The 11,001-nt window shown below is 49.8% G+C and overlaps 1 protein-coding gene across 2 annotated transcripts in view; it reads right to left on the reverse strand.

Moving 5' to 3' along the window:
* RNF144B (ring finger protein 144B) overlaps nt 1-8,744 on the reverse strand; it is an 85,185-nt gene extending 76,441 nt beyond the window's left edge. The window contains exon 1 of one of the 2 annotated variants that reach the window (XM_075316437.1): nt 8,405-8,744. The gene's annotated coding sequence lies outside the window, so the exon portion shown is untranslated. Of the gene's footprint in view, nt 1-1,626; nt 1,689-8,404 lie in introns of those variants that run through there. The other variant, XM_075316438.1, reaches the window with a different exon arrangement.
* Nucleotides 8,745-11,001: the final 2,257 nt, after the last annotated feature.

Raw genomic sequence — 11,001 nt, forward strand, 5'->3', positions numbered from 1 at the left:
GCGAAAGTATTCGGCTCCCTTGAATTTGTCAATCTTAACCCAGATTTCAGGCTTCAAACAAAGATTAATTTAAAATTTTTATCTTTATGTTTGAAGCCTGAAATGTAGGAAAAGGTTGACAAATACAAGGGGGCCGAATACTTTCGCAAGGCACTGTTTAATTGGTGGAGGAAGGATGAACTAGATGGACCTACCGTACGTCTTTTTTCAACCTATGTAACTATGACATTGGCAACCATTATGTTCTGAATGAATTATGTCCATATGCCCATCTCCTCTATCATTTCTACCTGCACACTCTACTTCTGGTCATGTTAATGTTGAATATGAACCAAGATGTGTGGACCTGCCACTGGTTTCCTGACTCAACTGCTATAGCCTAATAGGAACATATAGGAGGTGTTTGAGTCAGTACATTACAGAAGGGTAAAGCCTACCTTTAAGGCAGGTTTCAGACGTCCGTGTTTTAGGTACGTGTGACATCCGTTTTTACCATGGATGTCACACGTACCCATGTTATTCTATGATGTGTCTCACACGTCCGTGTTTGCACACTGACCGTGTGACCTTTCATGACCCCGCACGCACACACGCATGCATCTCCGGCAGCATGGGTGTCACACGGATTGCACACTGATGTGATCCTTGTGACATCAGTGTAAAACATACCGGAGAAAATATGGGTCTTTTTAATAAAAAGATTTTCTATACTTACCTCTCTCCAGCGATGCTGTCTCTGGCTCTGCTGCCCCCCGCTCCTGACCCCCGCTCATTATACTCACTGAATATTCACTGCCCTGTGGAGCTGGAAGCCGGAGCATCGCGGGGACTTCAGTGCCGGGGACCGCATCGCCAGGTGAGTTTACAGCAGAGTGTGTGTGTGTGTGTCAGTGTATACATGCATGTGCGCTATGTGTGTATGCGTTCGGTGTATCCATATGTGTGTATATGTGCCCAGTGTATACGTGTGTGTGTGTGTTGAGAACCTAGAAGCCGGAACATCGCAGGGACAGCATCGGGGACTCATCACAGTTCCCAATGAACTCTGATGAACCCGTGAAGCTGTAGCGCGGGTGTCATCAGAGTTCATTGGGAACTCCGATGACCTCCTGGATGTCACTGTGCTTTGTGAATACTCACCTGTCCAAGGAGTGCTGTCCCAGCGGTGCTGTATCCCGCGCTGTACCCGCGATGCTCCGGCTTCCTGAGTGCAGTGAATAATCGATGAATATAATGAGCGGCGGTCATGAGCGGGAAGCAGCAGAGCCGGAGACAGCAGGTAAATATGGAAAATCTTTTTATTTCACAGACCCGTGTTTTCTCCGGTACCTGTCACAAGCATGCAAACACGGATGTCACACGTGTGCCACACGTGAGACACACGTGTGACCATAACCATGCGTGTGACTGGTACCAGATTAAACACGGACGTCTGAAACTAGCCTAAGATAAACTGACCAAGGGCTGGCTGGGAAATTTATAAGGGTATTCTCATCTCCAAGATCCTATCCCAATATGTAGTAGGTGTAATAATAATAATAATAATAATAATAATAATAATAATATTAGCATATACCTACAATTAGAAATGTAGTGTAGTTCTCCTGATATAGCCATGTCTCTTACCTCATGTACAGGGCACTACAGCAGCCTAGATATCCATGGATATGTCCACTCATATAGTGACAGTTAGTTTGTCAGTTAGTTGCTGGTGGTCAGTTCTATGGATACCCAAGCTAAAATGCCCTCAACATGAGATGAGACATGGCTATAGAAGAACTATACTACATTTCTAATTGAAGATATTTGTTAATAATACTATTACGTCTACTACATATTGGGATATGATTTTGGAGATGGGAATGCCCTTTACACCTGGGGGGGGGGGGGGAAATTCACAAAACAGTGGCTCATGAGTTATGGTGTCCCATCTTTAGCCTCCTTATCTCTGTTTGCTGCATTAACCCTAGAACGCGCAACCATAGAAATTAACCATAGAAAACAGGTAACCTAGCAGGCCTGCGAGGCCCCAGGTATGCGTTCTAGGATTTAAAGCTGCAGGAATAACAACCTTTAATAATAAAGGAGGTTGGTACGTAAATATCAGAACGCTTGGAGCACAGATACTTGAACGTAACCAAACTTACTATGAAGATATGCCAAAACAATGTCAGAATAAAAATTACGTCGCTTGGAAGTTTCATATAATTTTCATAGTTTCCAAAGACATACAGATAGGAACTCGAGATTGTGAGCCCCAATGGGGACAGTGTTGCCAATGTATGTAAAGCGCTGTGGAATTAATAGCGCTATATAAATGAATAAAATTATTATAGTTTTGAATGATTCAAACAGCAAGAGATGATGACAAAAACACTACAAGAGTTACAGTGTGGCCCTTTTACACCACCTTTATTTGCAATATAAAAAAAAAAAAAAAAAAAAAAAAATACATAAAACTAAAAGAAACTTTACCTTAATCCAAGCCCTCCTCCAAGAAAAAACATGAGAAAGAAAAATATATATAATATATACAGTGGAACCTTGGATTACGAGCATAATTGGTTCTGGGAGTGTGCTCTTAAAGCAAGTTACTCATTTATATCAAAGCTAATTTTTCCATAGGAAGTAGCTGAAACTCAGACAATTCGCTCCACAACCCAAAAATATTTGCTGTATTTATACAAACTTATTACAGTAATACAAAATAATGTACTGTCTTCATATAAAATTATCACAGTACACTGATACAAAATACTGTACAGTAAAAAAAACATAAAACAGATTAAACTGCACGTTCGCTTACAGTAGAATTGTTGGTGTGTGGGAGGTGCAATATAGAGAGAAAAAATAATGTATAAATATGACACCTTTATTCTAGTACAATACACAAAAAACACACCCCAAATCTATTCTCCCCAAAATAAAGGCAGAACTAAGCCAAATGTGGGGTAGGAATACTGCCCAGGCAATTACAATACAAGCAATGTGCTGTACTGGTTAGCAGAAAGTACAATACTGTCTCCACAAATGCAAATTGATAGACATGCTATATAGTATATACTGTACAATGGTATACTGTATACAGTACATATGCACAGAAACTTACCTCCAGAGCGGGTCAGAGCATGGTTAAAGGAAGTGTACACCGTGGGAATTTGCTCTTCTTGAAAATCATTGCTCTTAAACCAAGTTACAGATTTGTATAAAGCTTTGCTTGTCTTGCAAAACGCTCTCAAACCAAGTTACTCTTAAACCAAGATTCCACTGTATATATCTGAATCCTAAGGCTATGTGCCCACGTTGCGTAACTGCATGCGTCCTGCGTCCCCTGCCAATCTATGAAGATTGTGCATAATCCATGCCCACGTGGCGTTTTAGAATGCAGTGATTTGCATACTGCCAAATCGCTGCATTCTAACATGCAACATATCACTTCTTTCGTGCGCTTTACATGCTGTCTCCATTCTGTCTATCGGGAGAGGCAGCATCCAGAGCGCACGAATTCTGCAGTCACCAAAGTTTCAGAAAGGAGCTTTTCAGCTGCGCTCTGAAGCAGACATGCAGTGACTTTACGCTGCGGTGCAGAGCGCACACATGTGGGCACGTAGCCTAATAGTAGATTGCACATTATTAGGATGGAGGGAAATCCTGCAAATGTCCTGGACAACCCTTTAAAGAAAAATGCTATTGACCTGTCAATACAGGGTTAGTCTGCAAGTAAATAGCATGTGAACTGTGAAGCCTAGGTGACCAGCTTTCTGAAAGAGTGGCCACAAGGGGAAAATGAAGTGTTGCTTGCTCTGCCTTCCAGTCATAGGGACGGTGCAGGGAGCGCTTACAGTCAGTCCTCACTGCATAGTGAGTGCGCTCTAATGGGTACTTTACACACGACATTGCAGCTGCGATGTCGGTGGGGTCAAATCGAAAGTGACGCATATCCGGCGTTGCTGTCGACACCGGAGTATGTGAATCCTTTTTGATACGATTAACGAGCGCAAAAGTGTCGTAATCGTATCATCGGTGCAGTGTCGGTCATTTTCATAATTTCGCTGCAGCGACGGTACGATGTTGTTCCTCGTTCCTGCGGTAGCACACATCGCTGTGAGAGAAGCCGCAGGAGCGAGGAACATCTGTTTACATGCGTCACTGCGGTCCACGCCGGCTATGCGGAAGGAAGGAGATGGGCGGGATGTTTACATCATGCTCAACTCCGCCCCTCCGCTTCTATTGGCCGCCTGCCGTGTGACGTCGCTGTGACGCCGCACGACACGCCCCTTTAGGAAGGAGGCGGGTCGCCGGCCAGAGCGACGTCGCAGGGCAGGTAAGTGCATGTGAAGCTGGCGTAGCGATAATGTTCGCTACGGCAGCTATCACAAGATATCGCAGCTGCGACTGGGGCGGTTACTATTGCGCTCGGCATCGCAGCAATCGGCCTGCGATGTCGTAGTGTGCAAAGTACCCCCAATACCTTCACGGTATATTGACTGACAGACTGCTATGCATATACAAGCTACACACACTGCAGAACACGCCATCAATGTCCGACAGGACGCGGAAATAAGACTCCATTTGCTCCCTTTAGCAGCTGCCGTTGCCTGCAGGTAAACAGCATTCCTCCAGGTGACAGGTTGCCTAAAAGGTGCCACATTGTGCAGTCAGGAAAGAAATAACAGCCACCTCCAATATAAAACAAACCCATCCATATAAACAGCGTATCCTCCACATATAGTGCAAAGCCTTGTGTGCTGGAAACAGGATACATAGAAAAATGTGGAACAAATCTAGAATAAGGGGTTCTCTATATTACAACCTTGGCATCAGCCATGTGAGTGCATGGAAAATAAAATATTAAAATGAGAGCCACAGATTGTAATAATCCATGTAGTACAGATTTGCTCATCTTCACGGCAGTGAATATTATTTTTCTTTAGAGGTGTAGTAAATGCTGCACTTTAACATACTTTAAAAAAAAAAAAAAAAAATACAACTGGCTTAAAGCCAAACATAACCCTAGATGTACTGTCGGAGCATTACGGTATATGGCTACGCAGAGCGATACATTTCATACTTGTGTTTATTCAAATGTACACGTCTGGCCAATCAACAGCAAGGCAGGCTTACACTGTACAACATGAGGCATTAAAGGGAACCTGTCATGTGAAAAACTGATATTAAACCTGCAGATATGGGGTTAATCTGCAGGTTAATAGTTCTGAATCTGCCTAGTGGCCGCACTTAGGGGTACTTTGCACGTTGCGACATCGCTAGCATCGGCTAGCAATGCAGAGCGCGATAGTCCCCGCCCCCGTCGCACATGCGATATCTTGTGATAGCTGCCTTAGCGAACATTATCGCTATGGCAGCTTCACATGCACTTACCTGCCCTGCGACGTCGCTCTGGCCGGCGACCTGCCTCCTTCCTAAGGGGGCGGGTCGTGCGGCGTCACAGCGACGTCACACGGCAGGCGGCCAATAGAAGCGGAGGGGCGGAGATGAGCGGGACGTAAACATCACGCCCACCTCCTTCCTTCCGTATAGCCGGTGGAGGCAGGTAAGGAGATGATCCTCGCTCCTGCGGCTTCATACACAGCGATGTGTTCTGCCGCAGGAGCGAGGAACAACATCGTATCTCCGATTGGTGCGACATTATGAAAATGACCGACGCTACACATATCTTCAATTTTCGACGCTTTTGCGATCGTTTATCGGCGCATCTAGGCTTTACACGTTGCGACGTCGTTACAGGCGCCGGATGTGCATCACTTTCGATTTGACCCCAACGATATCGCAGTAGCGATGTCGCAACATGCAAAGTACCCCTTAGAGCCCCGCTGCTGGGAGGAAATTAACTTTATTCCTCCCAGGAGCGTTCAGCTTCCAGTCATTGGGGTGGGGCAGGAGTGGGTTCAGTCATCGTTCAGTATATAGTAAGCGGCTGCTCTAACCGCGCCCCCAGCAATGACTGACAGCCAACTCTAATGCTGACAGTCAGTGTAGGGGGAGCGAATACAGCCACCGAAAAGCACCACCCCAATAACTGGAAGCCAAACGCTTCCGGGAGAAATAAAGTTAATTTTCTCCCAGCAGTGGACTCAACACGCAGGTGCCAGGCAGGTTCAGAACACTATTAACCTGCCGATTAACCCCATATCTGCAGGTTAACAGCATTTTTTTCACATGACTGATTCCCTTTAAACAACCTCCAATCTAATGCATGCGAAAACAAACATTCATTTATTAGCCAGTTTAGACAGGCTGACTATTTCTCTCATGAACAGAGAGCAATCAGTGATATATCGTTCCGTGTGCCTTGGCTGCCATTGTTCTCAGCAGCACATTACTGTTCAACACAGGAAAATACACTGCCAAGAATGTGGGTTGTTTTTTTTTGCAAACTTAAAAGGTAGTCTGTCAGATCTTTGCTCCCTCACCTGACAGCAGCATGATGTAAGCAAAGAGATCCTGAATCCAACAATGTGTCACTTAAATTACTGGCAGCAGCCGTTCTGAAACATTCAGAGTTTTTAGATTTAGCCATGTAGCAAAGCGGAGAAAAGTAAACTATACTATAACTATATGCCTATACTAGGCTCTCGGTCTACAATGCCTATAAAGAGTGAGCTGCTAATCAGAATAGGGGGAATGTCAGACTACCAGGAACGACGCAATCTAAGGCCACTTTCACACGTCCCTGAAAAACACGCACGTTTTTCACGGACGTGTCAGAGGTGTGTATTGCCCTCGGTGTGCTGTGTGCATGGCCTTCGTGTGTTCTCCGTGTGTTCTCCGTGATAACACACAAAGAACGGGAACTTACTCCTCACCTGTCCCTGGCGTTGCTGTCCGTGGTGCTGATCTTCGGTCTCCGGTCCTGCCGACTCCCCGCTGCTGCTGCTTCCGGCCGCAGTGAAGTGAATATTCAATTAGCATAATGAGCGGCCGTCGGCAGCAAGTGACAGCAGCGGCAGAGACAGGAGGGCAGGAGAAGATGAGTAAAGTTTGGGTTTTTTTCTCGCTGACACATGTCTTTTCTCCGGTGCGTGTCACACGGAACACATCCATGTGGTCCGTGTGTGTTACGTGTGACACCCATGATGCCGGAGAAAAACGGACATGTCGGCGTGAGAAACACACGTATGTACGGAACGGACACGCGTTCTGTTCGAAAATACTTACGTGTGTCCAAAACATTAAGAATAAATAGGTCTACGTGTGTACGTGTCTCCGGTATGTGAGAAAACTGCCAAACACGTACCGGAGACACGTACGTGTGAAAGAGGCCTAAGGTAGTGATGCTAAAATAATCATTGCAAGTAAATAATAGCAGGCAGCTTAATAAGAGATGCAGAGATGAATTCTGCATTTTAACCCTTAGAGCAACTGTCTTCAGATTACATAGCAAAAACCTGCTGACAGATTCCCTTTAAAAATCTTTCAACCCAACAAAAGAACATTTTGTTTGTCCATCAGGTGATTGTCAGTCTGTAGACACCGCAGGCTTGTATGGTAAAAAGAAAGCATTCCTAGGATAATCAGGCAGTGTAAATTTACTTTCAGGCTTTGTAAAATAAAAAAAACTTTCTGTTGTATGAGCAATTGTACCATTACTGCAGGTATAGTGAAGCTGACATCTTCCTAGGAACTCCAACCAACCTTAGGTCGGGCTCCTGAGAGGCCCAATATGGCAGGAACCCTTGGTAATCTACAACTGCATCATAGAGGGGGGCAATGTGAGCGGATGACTGCACGCACAGCACTGATTAGTGACTGACAAGGGCACCTACATACTTAGAGAGTAACAGGCAAGGTGAGCTCTGATCTGCTGGAACAGGCAGATGCCGGCTAGATTTGTCTGCCAACATCTGTCCGGTATGGAGCAGGCTCAGCTCCTGAACCCGCTACTTACAAGTGCACCCTTATGGTGAGTTACTTCAAGGGTTAATTTCATACTTCCATTCTTAAACATGGAAAGAAAAACCTGAATCCCATAACACAGGTGTGATAGAGCCTTATAGATTCAGCACTGTGCCCCAAACATAAGGGAAAAACACAACCTCACCACACTACTGCATACATACATATCGTGTGTGTGTGTGTGTGTGTGTGTGTGTGTGTGTGTGTGTGTGTGTGTGTGTGTGTGTGTGTGTGTGTGTGTTTTAAAGTTTCTATCATTTGGCTCCAGGGGAGAAAAAAAAAAAGTGTTGTGCCAACAGGTAAGAGGTGAGGATTCCGTGGTCTGCCAGGTATGCTGCTGTGCCCTGTCCCAGGGTTTTCTCCACTACACTAGACCAGATGTCATGCAGTCGCCCTATTGGAGGCACAGTGTGTGGATGACACTGCAGCCTGTGCTGCCTGTGTGCGGTGACAGCTCAGCAGACACATCTGTCGTCAGCCCGCTTACCTCAGAAGGAATAGTCTGCTCTGCCCACAGGAGCCCGGGCTCGGTCTACAGCTGCTCCATGGCTCCAGGCAGCACGGTGCCGCCGCTGTGGCCGAGGTGATCCCGCCCTCCGTCTGCTGTGTACAGTGTGCACGGAGCGCTGCCTGTATGTACAGGAAGCCTGTGCACTGCACTTCCTACTTCCCATCTGCGCTCCTCTCTGCAGCTGCAGGTGATTACATCAGACCTCAGAGCTGCTCAGGTCCGGTCCTCCTTCATTCTAGCCCAGCGCTGCCCAGGTCCGCCTCTCCTCTCCCTCAGTCCAGACCAGCGCTGCCCAGGTCCGGTCCTCCTTCATTCTAGCCCAGCGCTGCCCAGGTCCGGCTCTCCCTCAGTCCAGACCAGAGCTGCCCAGGTCCGGTCCTCCTTCATTCTAGCCCAGCGCTGCCCAGGTCCGGCTCTCCCTCAGTCCAGACCAGCGCTGCCCAGGTCCGGTCCTCCTTCATTCTAGCCCAGTGCTGCCCAGGTCCGGCTCTCCCTCAGTCCAGACCAGAGCTGCCCAGGTCCGGTCCTCCTTCATTCTAGCCCAGCGCTGCCCAGGTCCGGCTCTCCCTCAGTCCAGACCAGCGCTGCCCAGGTCCGGTCCTCCTTCATTCTAGCCCAGCGCTGCCCAGGTCCGGCTCTCCCTCAGTCCAGACCAGAGCTGCCCAGGTCCGGTCCTCCTTCATTCTAGCCCAGCGCTGCCCAGGTCCGGCTCTCCCTCAGTCCAGACCAGAGCTGCCCAGGTCCGGTCCTCCTTCATTCTAGCCCAGCGCTGCCCAGGTCCGGCTCTCCCTCAGTCCAGACCAGCGCTGCCCAGGTCCGGTCCTCCTTCATTCTAGCCCAGCGCTGCCCAGGTCCGGCTCTCCCTCAGTCCAGACCAGAGCTGCCCAGGTCCAGTCCTCCTTCATTCTAGCCCAGCGCTGCCCAGGTCCGGCTCTCCCTCAGTCCAGACCAGAGCTGCCCAGGTCCGGTCCTCCTTCATTCCAGCCCAGCGCTGCCCAGGTCCGGCTCTCCCTCAGTCCAGACCAGAGCTGCCCAGGTCCGGTCCTCCTTCATTCTAGCCCAGCGCTGCCCAGGTCCGGCTCTCCCTCAGTCCAGACCAGAGCTGCCCAGGTCCGGTCCTCCTTCATTCTAGCCCAGCGCTGCCCAGGTCCGGCTCTCCCTCAGTCCAGACCAGAGCTGCCCAGGTCTGGTCCTTCCTCAGTCCAGTCAAGTGATGCTCAGGTCCTGTCTTCCCTCAGATCAGACCACCACTGCCCAGGTCTAGTTCTCCCTCAGTCCAACCGAGCGCTGCCCAGGTCCGGTCCTCACTCAATCCAGTCCAGTGGTGCCCGGGTACGGTCCTGCCTCAGTCCAGCCCACCACTGCTGAGGTCCGGTCCTCCCTCAGTCCAGCCCTGCTCACATTTGGCCCTCTCTCACTTAAGCCTAGCGCTGCTCGTGGTCAGTCTTCCCTTAGTCCAGCCCAGCGCTACTGGGGTCCGATCTTCCCTCATTCGAGCCCAGTGCTGCTCGGGTCCATTCCTCTCTCAGCCCAGCGCTGCTCTGGTTCGGTTCTCCCACAGCCCAGCCTAGCGCTGCTCGTGGTCGGTCCTCCCTTAGTCCAGCCCAGCGCTACTGGGGTCCGATCTTCCCTCATTCGAGCCCAGTGCTGCTAGGGTCCATTCCTCTCTCAGCCCAGCGCTGCTCTGGTCCGGTTCTCCCACAGCCCAGCCTAGCGCTGCTCGTGGTCGGTCCTCCCTTAGTCCAGCCCAGGGCTACTGGGGTCCGATCTTCCCTCATTCGAGCCCAGTGCTGCTCGGGTCCATTCCTCTCTCAGCCCAGCGCTGCTCTGGTCCGGTTCTCCCACAGCCCAGCCTAGCACTGCTCGTGGTCGGTCCTCCCTTAGTCCAGCCCAGCGCTACTGGGGTCCGATCTTCCCTCATTCGAGCCCAGTGCTGCTCGGGTCCATTCCTCTCTCAGCCCAGCACTGCTCTGGTCCGGTTCTCCCACAGCCCAGCTCATTGTGTCTCAGATCCAGCCCAGCACTGCATGGGTCCAGCCCTTTTTCAGTCCAGCCCAGTGCTGCTTGGGTCTGGTCCTCCCTCAGTCCAGCCTAGCGCTGCTCGGGTCCGGTCCTCCCTCAGCCCAGCCCATTGCTGCTCAGATCCGGTTCTCTCTCAGTCCAGCCCAGCGCTGTTTGGGTCCAGCCCTCTCTCAGTCCAGCCCAGCCCAGTGCTGCATGGGTCCGGTCCTCCCTCAGTCCAGTCCAGCGCAGTGCTGCATGAGTCCGGTCCTCCCTCAGTCCAGTCCAGCCCAGTGCTGCATGGGTCCGGTCCTCCCTCAGTCCAGTCCAGCTCAGTGCTGCATGGGTCCGGTCCTCCCTCAGTCCATTCCAGCCCAGCGCTGCTTGGGTCCTGTCCTCCCTCAGTCCAATCCAGCCCAGCGCTGCTTGGGTCCTGTCCTCCCTCAGTCCAATCCAGCCCAGCGCTGCTTGGGTCCGGTCCTCCCTCAGTCCAGCCCAGCTCTGCTTGGGTCCGGTCCTCCCTCAGTCCAGCCCAGCCCAGCGCTGCTCTGGTCCAGTCCTCCCTCAGTCCA

This window comes from Anomaloglossus baeobatrachus, chromosome 6 (assembly GCF_048569485.1).
Source record: "Anomaloglossus baeobatrachus isolate aAnoBae1 chromosome 6, aAnoBae1.hap1, whole genome shotgun sequence".
In the NCBI taxonomy this organism is placed as follows: domain Eukaryota; kingdom Metazoa; phylum Chordata; class Amphibia; order Anura; family Aromobatidae; genus Anomaloglossus; species Anomaloglossus baeobatrachus.